The 15965-nt window shown below is 47.2% G+C and overlaps 1 protein-coding gene across 7 annotated transcripts in view; it reads right to left on the reverse strand.

The window, feature by feature from the left end:
- The window catches only part of TLN2 (talin 2), a 447276-nt gene extending 432424 nt beyond the window's left edge, over positions 1–14852 (reverse strand). For 4 of the 7 annotated variants that reach the window (XM_043555274.1, XM_043555273.1, XM_043555271.1 and 1 more), the window contains exon 1: positions 14666–14852. The gene's annotated coding sequence lies outside the window, so the exon portion shown is untranslated. The remainder of the gene's footprint in view (positions 1–14665) is intronic. The other 3 variants (XM_043555272.1, XM_043555269.1, XM_043555270.1) reach the window with 1 other exon arrangement.
- Between the last annotated feature and the right edge of the window lie 1113 nt (positions 14853–15965).

Genomic DNA, 15965 nt, shown 5'->3' on the forward strand with positions numbered 1-15965 from the left:
CAGTCACCATCTAAAATATTACATCTATAGTAGAGTGTACTTGTTCTTACATTTTGGAGTACATCAGAATCTCCAGGGGGAAACTTAATTAAAAATACAGATTCCTTGGTTACAACCTCAGCTTCTGATTCAGGAGTATTCCAGAGGGTCTCCTCAATCTGTATTGGAGCAAGCTTCCCAGAAAATTCTTATACGTATCAAGGTATGAAAATCACTGGTGTTATGGGAGAAACCTGGGATAAGAGTAGAAAATCTGAGCTTAAGTCAAACTTCCCCAGAATTTGGTGTGTAAACCTCGGAACACCTCAGCTTCCTCAGCGTAGAAACGGCCTGCCTTCTGGGGCTATTATGGTGGCAACACACGTACAAGGCCTCAGTGAAATACAAAGTGCCAAAAACGGGCTAAAACTGGTGGGTGCAGAATCCCACCACGATTACCAACTTAGCCTAAAAAGGTAGCATCAATAAGAAGCCTTCTACATCAGATTCAAAATCTGAGAAACAGGTCAGTGACAATCTGTGAAATGTCCTGACTCCTGTCCCCGCAAAAATGGTATGCCTGTGGCCCCTGAGTGGCTCACTCAGTTAAGCATCTGACTTCGGCTCAGGTCATGGTCTCTTACAGTTCTGGAGTTCGAGCCCCGCATCGGGTTCTGTGCTGACAGCTCAGAGCCTGGAGCCTGCTTCAGATTCTGCATCTCCCTCTCTCTCTGCCCCTCCCCACCAACTCTCAAAAATAAACAAACATTAAAAAACAATGGTATGTTGGAGCCATAACTCCCCAGCATCTCCGAATGTGACCTTATTTAGAAATAAGACCTTTACAGAGGTAATCAAGTTAAAATGAAGATTTGGGGGGGGGGGCCCTACTCCATTATGACTGATGGACACAGAATCAGACACTCACAATAAGACTGCCATCTACAAGCCAAGGAGAGGGGCCCAGCACAGATACGCTTCCCTCACGGCCCTCGGAAGGGAAGCACACAGATCTCGGACTTCCAGCTTCCAGAACAGAGACAATAAATTTCTGTTGTGTAAGCTGTGGATCTGTGGGGCTGTGTTACAGCAGCCCTAACGAAGGCAAACAATCTGACACCTCACAATTCAAAAAGAAATGCCCTTCTGCTGTTCCTTTTGTGGAGGACACTTGGGCCCCCAGTTGGGTCTCAGATTCCCCAGGGCTTGTTCTAATATCGTCACCATGTACATTCATAAAGCTCTGTGTGAACCACTTGTCGGGTTAGAGGGAGAGCCAGCTTTGACAGGGGGTGGTCCCAACGCTTCACTGCAGGCTGTGCTGTGGACTCTTGGTCTATGGCAACTGTCACAAAACCAGAGCTCTGAAACATCTGCAAGTTCACCAGCAAGTGATTTACCATCCTCATAAAGCTGTCCAAACCCAGCCCTGCACAGCCCAACTCACACTCCCTTTTTCCTTCCATCAGAGTGGCACCCACAGTCCGTGTCAAGCACCAGCTAGTCTGAGAGCTGTGAACCATCCTCGGTACTCAGGGGCCTGGGGATCTGAATCAAGAGGATCCTAAAGGCCTTCAAAGAGAGGATTGGCTCAAACTGAATGCACATTTCTTTCTCCCCATTTAGTAGGACAAGACACATGGTGGAAATATCCCCCTCAAAAAGGTCCTTTTTATATGAAGACGGAACCCTAGAGGGTCTTACCTAGTAACCAGAGGGGGGGTGGGAGAGCAAGCAGCAGACTGGTTCCATTGGGATGGTTGTCCTACACCAGGAAGGAGCTGTTTCTGTCCCATGTGCAAGGTCTACAGGGTGACTTTACCCCCTACATGCCCTTCTTGGGCAACCTCTCCTACGGTAATTTAAACACACACACACACACACACACACACACACACACACACACACACACACACGCACGCACACGCGCGCGCCCAGGTCACGTTCTCAGGGATTCCACTTAAGTGCGTCAGGTGGGGTTTGGGAACAGCATTTTTCATTTAATTCCAGTATAATTAACACACGATGTTAAATTAGTTTCAGGTGTACAATATAGTGATTCCACAATTCTATACATCACTCAGTGGTCATCAAGATAAGTGTACTCTTAATCCCCTTCACCTATTTCACCCCTACCCACTCCCTCACACACACACACCAAGTTCCCCTCTGATAATCACCAGCTGTCCATATTTAAGAGTCTGGGTTTTTGTGTGCCTCTTCTTCGTTTTGTTTCTTAAATTCCACATATGAGGGAAATCATATGGTGTTTGTCTCTCTCTGAATGACTTATCTCACTTAGCATTATACCCTCTAAGGAACAGGGCACATTCAGGGCAGAGAACCACAGCCATGAATTAAAGTCCGGGTCCAGCCAGACATCCCAAGGAGAAAGCATCTATGGTAGTCAGGAAAGTGGGATTCCACTTTGAGTTTTGCCAAGTGGCCCCGATAAGTCTCATCCTTCCAAGCTTCAGTTCTTTGTCAAAGGAAGAGAATGACCTAGAACTATTCAGGCCGCCCGTTTTTAAAAAAGTAGCTTCCTGGGGTGCCTGGGTGGCTCAGTCAGTTAAATATCCCACTTCGGTTCAGGTATAATCTCACAGTTTGGTTCTTGAGGTCAGGCCCCGTGTCAGGCTCTGTGCTGACAGCTCAGAGCCTGGAGCCTGTTTCACATTCTGTGTCTCTTTCTACCCTTTCCGTACTTGTGCTCTGTCTCTCTCTCTCTCTCTCTCTCAAAAAATGAATACACATTGAAAAATTTTTTTAAGTAACTTCCCTGGAATCACTCTCAGATGTCCCATAAAGACATGTGCCCTTTCTTCTTGGATGTACTAAACCCAACTGCTTTATGCTTGCACCTCAGGCTGCCTTTGGCTGATGCCTTAGCCTTTAACCCTGCCAGCGAGGGCCCAGGAGTGACAGGTGCTGAGCCCAATAGAAAGCCCTTCAAGGAGAAAATTAAGCCTCTTAAAGTGCCCTTGATGTAATCTCTCAAACCCAGGAATAATCCACACTCCTCTGGGAAGATTTGCCATGCATGACCTCGGGCCACACAGGAAATATCTTCACTTACAACAAACTTGGTCCTAGCCCCGAATGCCAAGTAATTATGGGTGGTCTTGCAGCAATGTAAATAGAGAAGACAGGGGTTGTCCTTTAAACACAAGACGTTTTGGGACTCTCTAAGCTGGGTGCTTGAGACAGCAGCACTGAGAAAACCATCGCCACCCGTCTGCAGGAACGCACTCTGCCATGGGCTCAAATGCAGGAGAGAAAGGAGACCTCTCTCCATGCAGTCGAGTGGACTCTGGGGACGAGTGAGACACCAAAACAATTCACCAGAACATCGAGGTCAATGATAGGTACTTCAGACAAGGGCATTTACTGTCTTCAACCCAGTGACAAAAGTTACCAAGCAGACCACTTAAGTGCCCCTCCTTCAGAGATAAAAACAAGAGGGGCGACCATGTGTCCACAGCGACCTAGCCTCCACAAGTGCCTTCTATCACTCAACAAGTAATTAGCAAGGAATGGGCTTCATTCATTCATTACTTGAATCTTTAACTCTTAACACTTGACCTAAAAAAATATTGCTCCCATGAGACACCGCTTTTCCACTTATTACTCACTTCCTTAGCTCAAATCTGACAAAGATTTTTTTTTTCCTTATCTAAGGCTAACCTGTCACCAGCCAAGTTTTCTACATCAATTACTCATTAAAATTGTTACCCACTATGTGCTAAGCATTGTTTTAGACACTTGGGGACACAGCACCAGATAGTTTCTCTCCCGGAGTTTATAGTCTAGTACCATGGGGCAGGCAATAAATGAATCATGCATATAATATCTGGGAATGATAAATGATAGGAAAACAAAAAGGGCAGTGGTTTGAGAGCAGGGGCTACAGGGTGCCAGGGAGACCTCTGAGGAGGTGCTAAGGGAGCTGGCTGGTAAGTGAAATGAAGTGTGAGAGAGCGCCCCCAACCTGCAGGGGCCAGGATGAGGAGATCCAGCAGGAGGGCTGGAGGTGGTGCAGCCAGGACACAGGAGAACGGGGTGAGGACAGTGGCATGGAAGCCTACTGAAGAAAGTGTCCCAGAGAGCGATCAGCTGGCTAACGGCTGCTGAGAGGCTGCAGAAAGGGACAAGGAAGAGCCGGCCCCCAGATATCAAGGGTGCCTGAGGAAGTGTGGCTTCGGTAAAGGGGGGAGGGCAAATTGGGGTGGGTCCAAGACAGACTAAGAGGGGAGGAGGTGGAGCAGAATGTATGCCAATTGTTTCCAAAAGGGTCACTATTAGAGAGGGTAGAGGAATGGATGAACCGCTGACAGGGGGGATGGGGTCAAGAGTGTGCTGTTGGGGCTGCTTTTTCCCTTAAGAAGAGGCATCTCTCGGGTGGGGGATTATCCATCGGACAGGGAAAAGAGATCACGCAAAGGAGAAAGGTGACACATGCATGAGGACAGAGCACAGGCCCCCAGGCACATGTGGCTACAATGCTCTGCGGTTACAAGGCTGTGTGGCTACAGGGCTGTGTGGCTACGGTTGTAGACAGACTAGCAGATTTCGCATGGGAAGATGATGACACCCGTTCCTAATTGCTTCCTTTTTCTCACTGAAATAAGCCGGTCATCAGCTCAAAGCGGGCGGGGGACAGAGACATAGGGCACCCCACTGTGCCAAGAATCCCCCTTGGGGTCTCTGGTCATAAATCAAGAGACCATACAGATACCTGAGTGTTTTCTCCAGCGCGTTCCTCAGCCTCAGGCAGGAGCACAGGAGGTAGAGGGTGGGGTTTTCCCAAGGGAGTTAGATGAAGGGGGGGGGAAGGGTCAGTCAAGGGAGTTGGTGTATGCAAGCACCTGTGCTAGGGCAGGGGAGGTCAGAGGAGAAGAGAGGGATGACGGTCAATGGAATCTGGAAGGGTCACCAGGTTAGAGGCCCTGGTAGGGGGGAAGGCTGGGTGGGACTGGATACTAAAAGGAATAAGATGAAAGAGAAAAGGTTGAGGGTCGGACTGGAATGCTTGTCAAGATATTTGCTGGAGGTCCACTTAATGATCATGAGAAGGTCTACAACCCTGTTCTTCAAATGAAGGACTAGTGGGTCGTAAAATCAATGTAGTGGGTCATGACGAGCATTTTTTTGAATTGAGCAAAATAAAAAGTCTAAGAGTACAGTATACGTAGTAAGGTTGAATGTTCGAGGAGACGTGTTCCAGTTGTGTGTATATGCTTGTATCAGGTCATTACATAAAACCTCTCTCCCTTGTGGACTGGTGTTAAAAATCAATCAATCCGTCAATCAATCAATAGAACACTGAAGCAAGGTTTCTCAACGCTGGCATGACTGACATTCCAGGCCACATAAGTCTTTGTTGTGGGGGCTGCCCTGTGCACCGTAAGATGTTTAACAGCACCCCTGGCCTCTACCCATTAAATACCAGCAGTACCCCTTCCTCCCTTCAGGCTATGACACACAAAAAATGTCCCTAGATGATACCAAATACCCTCTGTCTAGAGACACCCATGGGAGGGATGGCTCAAGTAGGGTAGAGGAAAAGATAACAAAGAGATGTGGCCGGGGCACTGAGTTGGGCAGGCAATCTATATAGATTTCAAGTCACCAAAACTGTTGATGGCACCACACGACTCGCTGTTCAAAAATTCTGATTATCAGGAACCCTAATAAAACATAATTAGGCAGGAAAAATGGTTTTAAATGTTTACAAAATTCAATTCTAAGACTTCCTGTAAGTTAATATATACAATATAGAACTGTAAAATAATTAAGCCAAACCTATAACCCCAAGATATTTTAGCAAACAAAAGTGAACTAAGGATCACAGAAGGGAAAGTGTATTGGATGTACTGCCGTATATAGGAAGATGTTACTGTTTTGATATTTTGATTATCATAGGGAAATCTAGATTCCTGTATCTGATACACCAGCCACTGGTAAGATTTTTATTAACATGTTTTCTGATTATAAGAGAAATATACCCTAAATATAGGGAAAATTTGGAAAATACGAGAAAGTATTTTTAAAGAATTTAAACATCTATAATCTCAACCACCCAGAAAAAGCCATTTGGTTTGCTCCATTCGCACAAAATGTCAAAAAAACAAAACCAAAAACAAAAAAAAAAAGGTTGAAGGAAGGCCAGATAAACAACATCTTCGAAAAATGAGGCGCCAGAGAACTGTAGGTGGAGACTCTCTACCTTGGCTGCATATTAGAATTACCGGGAGAACTTCCCCACTAATGCCACGGCTCCACCCAAACGAACACATCAGAATCCCGAGGTGATTCCAGTGCATAGCTGGAGTGGAGAGCCCTACAAAAGAGACCCATCCTACAAGTTTAAGCAGGATCTCCTTCATGAAAATTTCCCTCCTGTTTCACTTTTTCCCATACACCCTGCTACCATTACCAGTTTTGCTTTGCTCATAACTCACATGTGAAACCATTAGAAAATAAAAGGCACGAAAATTAAGTAGCTAAAAATAGCACAAGTGTTTAATCTGCTAAAGAATTTTAGAGTTACGTGATCAGTAGGGAGGGAAGGCTTTCAAAAGGGAAACTTCTTCTTGAGCTTTGGGTCTGCCAAGCCGCTAAGGACTTACAGACAAGTAAGGGACCCTGAGGACAGCCAAGCATGTATGTGCCACTGATAAGCACTGTTAGAAATGTGTCCCCTCTGGCAACAGTGAAATAAACACTTGTTGAAATTAATGGCTACTGCACTTAATTTCCTCCCCCAAAATGCACTAATGATCAGATTACAATGCAATTTAAGCAACATTTATCTCCGGTCACCATTTTCTTCACAATGCCCTTTACATGTAGCCAACTTTTAATTAAAAGAAATTCAACGACTTCAAATCTTGAATACGCATGTATGTTGGAAAAACAAAAACCACACAATCTCTAACAGTCTTCTCCACTCTCTCATGAGAATCCATTACAGAATATTTAAAACCATACTCATGAACTCTGACTTTCACTGTGGAGTACACAGATATCCATCTATCCATCAGTAAATCCCCAAACATGTGCAAAGGATGCAGGCAAGAGTTAATTACCACAACCCAAAATGTATTTCTCCATGCTTGGTAAAACTGATAAAATTGAGTGAATTTGCCTTGACTGGCATTCTAATTTCGACCCATGACAGGGCAGAGCCCTGGCTGGACAAGAACACAAGATCTGCAAAACAGGAAGCTGGTTTCTCTAAACCAGCAGTTTGAAAAGTATGGTCCATGACCAGCAAGATCAGTATCACCTGGGAACTTATTAAAAATGCAAATTGTCAAACCCCACCCAAGACTTACAGCCTGAAACCCTGGCCAAACGACGTGGCTTTTAGCAAGCCCTCTGGGTGATTCTGATGCATTCCAGCTGGGGAACCGCTGGTGGTATCTAAACCATGGTTTTCAAATGGTGCAGCAGAGCCTGGGTCCCAGTGGATTGAGACTCAGTCTCCCACCAGGACTCGCAGCGTCACCTAGGATGGACTTCTTCAAATGGGGATGGAGTTTCCACTGCTTTTCCACAGCTTTTTGGGGGATAACTGCCAAGAACTCGTAAATTCTATCAAGTTTCAAAAATCACACTAAGAGGCAAAATTACAAATGGTTCACGTGAAGCAGTCAGCAAGCTAGGGATCGTGTGGAAGGGGACCTGAGTTCGAATGCCAGCACAGTCATTAGATAGCACCTCTCTGAGGCTCAGACAGGAAAACCAAGCCTAAGGACATGTTGCTGCTATCTGAGAAGACTCTGCAATTGGCCAGACCTTCCCTCAGTTGGGATCAGACAAAGTCAAGGAAAAGGAGAACACTAAGAGCTTTCTTGATGTCTTATTGTCACTACTCCCCTGGGGGAGAGAAGTAAACAGCATTTCCTGAAGCCACCCTTTACGACCAAGGCAGCAGGCACGGACTCAAAAGTGGGAAATTTCAGGATGTTAGAAGCTAATTAACTACAAGTTTCCCAAGAGATAAAAGATTACTGCAGAAAACATAAGAGAAAGCAGGTGTAATATTGCTCACCTTTTGTTTCCAAAATGGTCCCAAACAAGTTTCGTATTCATGAACCAAATACTATTTTAAAGTGTTTCCCTATAGAAAAGCTTTTGTTTGAGCAAGTAAACCAATCAAGGTGTATATGGAGCAAGTTAGTCACCTCCCCTTCCCACTCCCAATTTTAAACAATCTCAAGTTTTATGTGTCCTTCACATCTCTCTCCAAGGTTATATACCTAGAGCTTCTTTTTTAAATCAGAAATAGGATCATACTAAATTTGATACTCTGTAACTTGATTTCATTTACATTTCATATGTTCTGGACATCACTTGCAAAATAATCCAAAATTATTATTCATCCTGATGGACATTTTATGTTGCTTCCCATTTTTTTACTACTACACTATTATTGTAGTATTTTTGTAATACTACCTTAAACATCATCACACATAGATCCTTGCATGCTGATGTTTTTATTTCTGTAAGACAAGACTCCAAATATGTGATTGCTGTGGCACATGGCGGCAAGTTCCAAACTTAGAAATTGCTTTCCCTAATCTTCTAGCAATTCATACTCCCAAGAGACTGTAAGTTGCCCCCCCACCATACATCTAAAAGAGAAGATGTTACCAGTTTTTTTTTTTCAATGTGTATTTATTTTTGAGAGACAGGGAGAGACAGAGTGTGAGCAGAGGAGGGGCAGAGAGGGAAGGAGACACAGAATCCGAAGCAGGCTCCAGACTCTGAGCTGTCAGCACAGAGCCCAACACGGGCTCAAACCCATGAACCATGAGACCTGAGTTGAAGTCAGCATTCAACTGACTGAGCCACCCAGCCACCCTACCAGTTTTGTTTTTAAGTGGGTCAGTTGGATGGACAGAAAACAAATACTTGTTTTAAATTTGCATTTCCCTGACCATCATGGAGGCTGAGAATCTTTTCACATGTTCATTGGCCATTTACATCTCTTCTTGTGGGAACTGACTATTCATATCCTCTGTTCATCTATTATGTTGGCCTACAAATACAACTTAATCACACACTCATTTCTCCCCCCACCATCTACTAGATATGTAAAATACAAATGAGTATCATCTCTTAGGAACTCGGTGTGTGAGGTTAGGACAGGATGTCTTCCGAGCATGAAGCACAAGGCAAGCCCTCAAAACAACTGGGTAAGTGAATAGCAGACTTAAGAGAATTTTGTTAAGACTGCAGCTAGAAGAGTAAAAAGGAAATACAAATATTCATTACTTTTCTAGATATTCAGAACAGCGTCCCTTTGGCTGAAATTAAATGGTTGGTTAAAGGAAAAACAAAACCATGCTTTTGGCACTGACTCTGAAAATCCACTGTGAAAAATGGGTGACAAATGAGCACAGTTTTAATTCATAGTTCCAGGTGATGCATAAAGAAAAGGCTGTGACAACCAAACCATTTTGTACCAGCCTTGTCTACCAGGTGTCATTCAAATGGCACCTGACACTGAACCAAAGGTTGTTAGGATGGTGACGGACAGGAGATGCCTACCTTGGAGTGCCTGGGTGGCTCAGTTGGTTAAGTGTCCAACTCTTGATTTCAGCTCAGGTCATGATCTCACAGTTTGTGGGATGGAGCCCCACACTGCGCTCTTTGCTAACAGGGAACATGCTTGGGATTCTCTCCCTCCCTCTCTCTGCCCCTCCCCCACTTGTGCACACGCAGGCATTCTCTCTCTCTCTCAAAAGAAATAAAAATTTAAAAAAGGAGAAGCCTACCTTAAGGATTTCGTTTCTTTTTTTGTGTTTTGTTCTCCACCCCCTCCAACATTTTTTGCCGTTCATAATCTGCTTATTGACGAAGGGGGCCGTGGAGAGGGCCTGCAGGCGGAGTTTGACAGAATGCAGATTCCTTAACTCTTAACTTTAGGCAAAACATCTGGTTAAACCTAGCATTTATCCCCATTATTTGTAATAGTTCTGTTTGGCTTATGTTTTAACTAGTCTCCTTATTAAATATAAAAGTAATAGGATTAAGAAGTTCTGGGGGAAGTACTGTAATTAAAAAGGCACCAGTTGGGTATGTTAAGCTGTAATTCTGGTCCTGCTTATTAAGTTTTCCTTCTTGCCTTTAAAATTTTGTGTACCCAATAAAAATGACTGAATTATTTAACTCTTTTTTAGTACTTCCTGTATTGGCCAAACACCACCCAAAATCTCCAAGAAAACATTATGACTCAAGAGTTCTGAATCCATAATGTCACAGATCACAAGTTTCAGACACTGTCCCAAGAGTCTGGGGCATGCCACACACACATCACACAGCCTGGTAAAGTGACAGGCAACTGTCCAAAATGCACTGGCGTTTTCTAACCTTTTGAAGTTATAAAATCTTTTTAACAACAACAAAAATGCAGGAACTTTGAGCAACCCATGAAGTTATAATATGAATCAGGCGAGAAGCAAGAAAGCACAATTTGTAACACTGTTAACAGCGGCATAAGAAATTGATAAATATTAAGGTAGTAAACTTGGGAATGAAGATGGAAGGGTGTGCAACTTCTCCTTTTTAATTTTTTATTTCAGCTTTATTAAGAAAACTATTTTAATTTTAGATACAGAGCACAAGTGCAGGAGCAAGAGAGAGGGGGAGAGGAGGGTGGGGGGAGAATCTTAAGCACGCTCAATGCTCAGCACAGAGTCCAACTCAGGGCTTGATCACATGACCCCAGGATCATGACCTGAGCTGAAACCAAGAGTTGGAGGCTCAAGCCACTGAGCCACCCAGGCGCCCCAAGAAAACTCGTATTTCTAAAATTTTTTATTATATAACATTTAGCACAAGCACACAATAAGTGACATATGTAGTCACAAGCATAAGGCTAAAATGAATAATACATTTTTAGATGTATAGTTTGATTTTTCTGAGCATAGTTGGTAAAAATTTAGATTGTTCACCATCTGTAACCACCCTTAACTGCTCTTGGGAACTAATGATCTGCTGGAAATGAGGGGTGGAGGAGAAGGGGAATCAGTATAATTTTAAGTTACAAAAGACAGAAACTAGACTAGAAATCTCCATCTCCCCCCATCACTCACTTATACCCCACTTTGTAAAACCTGACTTCACTTAAAAATACTCTAGGAAAGGGGCAAAACCTGACTTCACTTAAAAATATGCTAGGAAAGGGGCACCTGGGTGGCTCAGTTGGTTAATCATCTGACTTTGGCTCAGGTCATGATGTCCCAGTCTGTGAGTTCAAGCCTCGCAACATGGTTCTGTGCTGACAGCTCACAGCCTGCAGCCTGCTTCCGATTCCATATTTCTCTCTCTCTCTCTCTCTGCCTTTCCCCTGCTTGCTCTCTTTCACTCTCTCTCTCTCAAAAAAAAACATAAAAAAAAGGTTTTTAAATAAAAAAAAATACTCCAGGAAAGCGTGTTCGGTTTGAAAAACCCTAGGGGGGCCTGGGTGGCGCAGTCGGTTAAGCGTCCGACTTTAGCCAGGTCACGATCTCGCGGTCCGTGAGTTCGAGCCCCACATCAGGCTCTGGGCTGATGGCTCAGAGCCTGGAGCCTGTTTCCGATTCTGTGTCTCCCTCTCTCTCTGCCCCTCCCCCGTTCATGCTCTGTCTCTCTCTGTCCCAAAAATAAATAAACGTTAAAAAAGTAAATAAATAAATAAATAAATAAATAAAATAAATGAAAAACCCTAAACAAGGGGTGCCTGGGGGGCTCAGTCGGTTAAGCGTCTGACTTCAGCTCAGGTCACGATCTCATGGTTCGTGAGTTAGAGCCCCCATTGAGCTCTGTGCTGACAGCTGGGAGCCTGGCGCCTGCTTCAAATTCTGTGTCTCCCTCTCTCTCTCTGCCCTTCCCCTGCTCTCACGTGGTCTCTTTATCCCTCTCAAAAAATAAGCATTTAAAAAAAAAAGAAAAGAAAAACCCTAAACAAGTAGGGTTAGCAGGTGAATTCAAGACACAACTATAAGCCTAAGCTGATAAAAAGTATCCCCAGTAACTTATTTAACAAATTTAAGTTTAAAAATTTTTGCTTTCCCTTTGGGGGCAGAAGTACAACATCACTGTCAAAAACAGACACCTTTGTAAAAAGTAAAAAAAAAAAATGCATAAGAGTTTAATTAAAAAGTGTATCTCCTTGATAACCTAAGTGGGTACAAAGGCAGAGAAAAATCAGTGACTTCCTCAATCTGAAGAGCCCTGTGTTTCTGTGATTCAAGGTACCATCACTAAGACTGGGAGCTTTACGAAATAGACGGCTTTCTGCAATTGATTTGAGTCTCTTCTAAATGAGTTATGCTAATTTTGGATATAAATGTATCTTGGGCTCTGGGTGTTTTCCACAATTCCAGGGTTCAATGAAAAAAAAAATAGCATTCATGCAGGTGTCCCTCAAGGCCACGTATCACATCCACCACCCCTCCACAGTTTTTGTATAGATGTCCGAAAATCAGCAGTCAAGGAAGACAAAAATCTTGGAAACGCAATGGCTGACATCCACACTGGAGGCACTTAATGAAGTGAACTAGCGAAGCAGCAGCCTAATCCCTGACATCAGATGAAAGCTTCACATCCCCCCTTTTCTGTGATCCCTTGAAACCTCTCCAAAGATGAAGCCCCAAAGTGCTGACATGACCTCAATACTATGGCATCATTTCAATAAGACGCCAAGGAGAAAGGCTTGCATGTTTCTGCACTCAGCTGATTGTAGGTCAGCAAACACGCCCTTCCTCTGCCCCTACACAAAGCAGAGATCACAATCTGCTGTATTTCAAAAGAAAAGAATGCCCACAGCCCCACTCCTGAGAAGTCGCCAACTTCGCGCTCTGGAGAAGGGAGGAGGATAATGTGCAACCTGACGAATGCCACAAGTCAGCACACCCAGGTAGTATTAAAGGCAAATACGTGGTACGTGTTTGTCATTTATGTACATTTGGGGGCCCGTTTCTTCGGGGCATCATCCCTACCCTCCTCTTTGTGCCTTGGACCACGCCAAATACTTCGGCTCATTCTCTCGTCTTCTGGAAATAATCGGAGGTTAGTCTTCACCACGAGACACAGGGATTCTGAAACAGCCTCCTTTCCCCTATTCACCTCGACTCTTCACGGGCGGCCCAATTCCAAGTTTCCCCACGCGTCACCTGAAGCCCCAACTTCTGGAAACGCCCCCCTTAGCTAGCCTCCAAGAGCTGGCATCGCGGCATCGCGGCGAGAGCCGAGCACGCAGCCACGGGCGCTGCCGCTGTCGCCGCCGCAGCCAAGGAGGCGAGGCGAGGGGAGGGCCGCTCTCCGGCCCCGGGGACGACCGCGAGCCAGGCCCTCGGCCCCAACCGCTAGCCGGCTCGCCTCCTCTCCCTCAGGGAGCGAGGTCCCGCGCCGTGCGCAGCGCCCAAGCGAAGCCGGGCGCCGGGAGCACGCTCTGCACCGGGCGCCCGGCCGGGGGACGCCGCCAAGCGCACGGCTCCGGCGGAGCGCCCGGGCAGCCGCGGCGGCTGGGAAGAGGGGCGTGTTCCCTGCGACTCGGAGCCTGCAAGCCGCGTCTCGGCGGGACAGCGAGCGGAGGTGAGCCGGACGCGCAGCCCCTGACGGCGGCTCTCGGCCCTACACCCGGGCCGGGCGGGCCTGGCGACGCGTCGCAGCCCGCGCGCCCCTGCGGGAACAACCTCCGTGCGCTCCCTACGCGGCCGCCTCCGCTCCTGTCTCGGCGCGCAAACTTTCCCGGCCAGAACCCCTCCTGCCTCTCCTGCGGGGGCGCCGCGCTATCCCCCGGACCCCAGAAACCGTACGCCCCCTCCCTCCGCAGCCAAGACCCACTGAAAATATGGCGCCCTCGAACGTCGTTCCTCGGTCCCCTCAGGGAATCCCGAATTGCCAGTCCCCAGGACCCCCGGCTCCCAGTGGGCGCGAGATTGCAGCTTGCGGGGCCGAGGGAGGAGAGGGCGCCGCTAGTCCAGTGAGAGGCCAGCGGCAGCAAATCCAAATCCTGTCCTCGCTCTCGGGCGGGCGCTGCCCAGGTCCCTCAGCGGCCAGCAGTTTTGCTGGTGGCGAGATTGCCAAGGGGAGTCGTGGAATAGGCAGGTCTGAGAATCTGGGACTGGAGGAGCTCCGCACCGGCGGGCTGTCTTTGCCTCCAGCCTCGACCGGAGACTTGTTTGCAAAGTGGCGCTGGAGTCCGGGCGGCCAGTGCTGGAATGAAGCCGCTCCGCCCGCGCCAACTCTCCTGGCGCGGGGGCCCGGCCGGGGCCGAGGGGACACTCCATGCAGGCGGGGCCGCTTTTCAAAGCCCAGTTACCGGAAACCCAGCGGGAGCCCCGGAGGGGACTGGCTGCCCGCGGCCAGGAATCCGTTCTCAGGCGCCGGCTGCCAGCCTGTTTGCAAACCGCTGCGCCCAGGTCGAGTGCAGTGAAAACATACATGTGCAATAGACAGGTGCATAAATTTTATTTTATTTTTATTTTTTTTGCAGAAAGCCCTCCTAGGACATCAAATCTGGGAGCTTTGCGGGTTTTTTTCTGCATTGGCATCACTCACGAGATGCAAAAGGGAGGAAAAAACCACCCACATTTTCCTTCTGTAGAGGGGAGGGAAAAGACACGAGAAATTCATGCAACGTGCATGCAGCTGGAGGAAGAGGAAAACCCGAGTGAGCCGTGCGCCTTACCGGGGGATGCATTTACTGTCTCATTGCAGAGCGCCTGCCCCGGAGTGCAGCCGGCGTCCCCCCGCGCGCCCGGCGACCGCTCCGCTCCCGCAGCCGCTTCAGCCGCTGCCGCCGCCGCTGGCTCCGGGCGCGGAACAAGAGCCGAGGGCGAGCGCGAGCGCACGGCCCGCGAGCGCCGGGAGGGCAGGAAGCGCGTCATCACTCGGGGACGGCGCGTCCCCGCGCGGCTCCGGTCCAGCAGCGGCGCCGTGCGGCACCCGGGTTGGGCCGGCACGGTCACCTCCTGGGTCCCTGCCGGGCGGCTTGGTGCTGGGAGGATCCGCGTGGGGAGGCAACGTGCCGGCCGAGTTGCCGTGGGGAGAAGGGGTCGCAGAATGACCCAGGCTTTCCGAACTCGGGCTCCGCTGTGAGGGAGATAGGAGAGCAGGGGAAGCGGCGTCCATGGAATGGGGCCCCTGGGACGGCAGAGCGCTTCCCGCGGACCACTGGCCACCCTGGAGCCAGGGGCGTGGTTCCCACGAGAGTCCAGTGGCGCGCTCTGGGGTCCTGCTGCGGCGCTGCTGACCGGAGCCGGCAGCTGGCTGTCCCTTTCTGCGCGTGTTGCACACGCGACACAAATTGGTGGTCAGAGGTCACTTAGGGTTTTTGAGAAAGGCTCTCGGGACGGGGGGGAAGAGGGGTGGGGAGCACTCTCTTAATTCATAAGAAAAAATGTTCTCCTGCCTGCTATGCCTTTGAGTAAGGGCAATTATATACCTGTTACATTTACACAGTCATTAGGAAGCGTAGAATGACATGAAACAACGGGACGGTTATTAAGGGGACAAGGAGACAAATGAGAAAATACTGTGTACCATAAGATCTCATTTTCTTAAATTATGATAAATGGAGAGAGGTAGAATAAACTGAACAGATAAACACTGGACAGAGGTTAACTAGATCCCTCAGTGATTGGTGGAAGTGTGGGTGATTTCTCTATTCCTGCTTAGTTCTCTAGTTTCTGATTTTTCTGTCAGGAACACATTACTTTTATAGTTAAAAAAAATTTTTTTTAATATACCTTGCATTTTTTCCCCAGTCCAACACAAAATGAGTAGGATAGACCTCTCTTCCAAAGAAATAAGTAGCAAATCTCTCCAGTTACTCATAAATGAAACTATGGCAACTTTTAAGTGTTTTTTCAGAGCATGAAACTGCCGTTGCTATGAACTGGAGACTGGGTTGATTTTGTAAACTGAAACTATCGTGTAGAAGTCTATTGGGACGTTGGATAAGGCTGGACATTCTGTAAGAACAATGG

This window comes from Prionailurus bengalensis, chromosome B3, assembly GCF_016509475.1.
Source record: "Prionailurus bengalensis isolate Pbe53 chromosome B3, Fcat_Pben_1.1_paternal_pri, whole genome shotgun sequence".
Taxonomy (NCBI): Eukaryota; Metazoa; Chordata; class Mammalia; order Carnivora; family Felidae; genus Prionailurus; species Prionailurus bengalensis.